Raw genomic sequence first — 3081 nt, forward strand, 5'->3', positions numbered from 1 at the left:
AAATCGGGTGTGTGTACAGTCAGTCGTTCAGCTAATAAGACTGGTCTTGAGCGATCCGATCTTATCAGCTGAACGACGGACTGTGCACACGCCTGATTTGACGTCCGTACGACTGAACGACGGTACGTCCAAACGACGGGTCGTTTAAATAAATCCAACGTGTGTATGGGCCTTTACACACAATTACTCAATTACTTAATGACCAAGTTTGTGAGCGTTGCGGTCTTTGGCATCAATAATTTGCATTGAAATAAAATAAATCTGATTGGATTTGGATCCACCCCTTTTCTGAATTTGAACCCAAATCACCCAATGGCCAACTGTACCAGGTACAGGTGATTAACAGTGCAAGTAGCTTGTGCCATTAACAGTGCAAGAATGGCAGCAATTAAATATTCCCCTTGAAAATCAATAGGTGAATTTTCATTGGATTTTGTAGGCTCCACCCACTTTTCTGAATATTAATCCCAGTCACCCAGTGACCAAATGTGCAAAGTTTGAGAACCCTACCATTAACAGTGTAAGAATTGCTGCAGTTTACATTTTCTCAGTGAAATTTGCATTTGTTTCCGCCTACTGATGACCCAGCATTGCTCGATTATGTATTTTGCAGGTGTTGACTGCACCCACTTTTCCTAACCCTAACACACAATTACTCAACTACTCAATGACCAAGTTTGTGAGCTTTGCGGTCTTTTGCATCAATAACCTGCATTAAAATGAAACAAATCATATTGGCTGTTTGTGGCTCCACCCCCTTTTATAAATTTAAACCCCAGTCACCCAATGATCAACTGTACCAGGTTTGAGGCTTGTGTCATTAACAGTGCAAGAATGGCAGCAATGTAAATATTCCCCTTGAAAATCAATAGGTGAATTTTGATTGGCTTTTGTAGGTTCCACCCACTTTTCTGAATATTAATCCCAGTCACTCAGTGACCAACTGTGCAAAGTTTGGGAACCCTGCCATTAACAGTGTAAGAATGGCTGCAGTTTACATTTTACCAGTGAAATTTGTATTTGTCTCCGCCCACTTTTTGGTTGGAATAAAAAGTATCCTATACTTTATTCCAGGTAATGTACTATGTGTGTGCCAAATTTCATTCAAATCCGTTTAGCCATTTTTGCGTGATTGAGTAGCAAACATCCAAACTTTCCCATTTATAATATTAGTAGGATTACCCTTGAAAATCAGTAGGTGAATTTTGATTTGGTTTTGTAGGCTCCACCCACTTTTCTGAATATTAATCCCAGTCACCCAGTAACCAACTGTGCAAAGTTTGAGAACCCTGCCATTAACGGTGTAAGAATGGCTGCAGTTTATATTTTCCCAGTAAAATTTGTATTTGTCTCCGCCCACTGACGACCCAGCGTTGCTTATGTATTTGGCTGGTGTTGGCTGCGCCCACTTTCCTGACCCTAAAACACAATTACTCAATTACTCAATGACCAAGTTTGTGAGCTTTGCGGTCTTTTGCATCAATAATTTGCATTGAAATGGAACAAATCTGATTGGCTGTGGCTCCACCCCCTTTTCTAAATTCTAACCTCAGTCACCAAATGACCAACTGTACCAGGTTTGAGGCTTGTGCCATTAACAGTGCAAGAATGGCAGCAATGTAAATATACCCCTTCAAAATCAATAGGTGAATTTTGATTGGCTTTTGTAGGCTCCACCCACTTTTCTGAATATTAATCCCAGTCACCCAGTAACCAACTGTGCAAAGTTTGAGAACCCTGCCATTAACAGTGTAAGGGCTCATTTCCACTATCGCGAATTCGCATGCGTTTTTCGCATGCAAATTCGCATAGCAATACAAGTGAATGGGACTGTTTCCACTTGTCAGGATTCCTGTGCGTTTTTCTGTGCAGAAAAAATTCGGATGGCAGAGCCATCAGAATTCGCATACCGCATACCGCTATGCGAATCGCATGCAATGCATTTAATAGGAAATCCGCATGCGGTTTAGGTATGCGAATTGCATGGAAACAATGGAAAAAGCACTCCAGCACTGCCAAGGTTAAATTCGCATGCATCGTCATCCATGCGAATTCGCATGCGACTTCGCATAAAAATTCGCATACACCCGCATGCGAAATTCGCATCCGCATGCGAATTTTTACCGCGGCGATTCGCACCGCACAAGTGGAAATGCAGCCTAAGAATGGCTGCAGTTTAACCTTTCCCAAGGAAATTTGTATTTGTCTCCGCCCCCTTTTTGGTTATGAGAATAAAAAGTATCCTATACTTTTTTTCCAGGTAATGTACTATGTGTGTGCCAAATTTCATTCAAATCCATTCAGCCACTGTTGCGTGATCGAGTAACAAACATCCAAACATCTTTCCCATTTATTATATTAGAAGGATTATTATTTAGTATTTATATAGCGCCGACATCTTCCGCAGCGCTGTACATAGTATATATTGTCTTGTCACTAACTGTCCCTCGGAGGAGCTCACAATCTAGTCTCTACCATAGTCATATGTCCTATGTGTATGTATCGTGTAGAGATGGCTCGAACCTCCAATTTTTTCGATTCGCAAACCCCGTTCGCGATCTTTCGTGGAAGATTCGGTTCGCGCGAACTTTCGCGAACCGCAATAGACTTCAATGGGGAGGCAAACTTGGAAAACTAGAAACACTTATGCTGGCCACAAAAGTGATGGAAATTATGTTTCAAGGGGTCTACACCTGGAGGGGGGCATGGATGAGTGGGATACCTGCCAAAAGCCCCGGGGAAAAATCTGGATTTGACGCAAATCAGCGTTTTAAGGGCAGAAATCACATTGAATGCTAAATTGCAGGCCTTAAAGAGACACTAAAGCGAAAAAAAAAATATGATATAGTAAATTGGTTGTGTACTATGAATAATTACTAGAAGATTAGCAGCAAAGAAAATATTCTCATACTTTTATTTTCAGGTATATAGTGTTTTTTCTAACATTGCATCATTCTCTAATATGTGCAGATTACACAACACTCAGCATTCAAAATGAGTCTTTCAGAGCAGTCTGTGAAGTAATGACCTCTCCTCTAGCAGAGGAAAAGTAAATAGTCCAGGAACAGTTGAGATAATAAA

The sequence above is a fragment of the Hyperolius riggenbachi genome, chromosome 7 (genome assembly GCF_040937935.1).
Source record: "Hyperolius riggenbachi isolate aHypRig1 chromosome 7, aHypRig1.pri, whole genome shotgun sequence".
Classification (NCBI taxonomy): Eukaryota; Metazoa; Chordata; class Amphibia; order Anura; family Hyperoliidae; genus Hyperolius; species Hyperolius riggenbachi.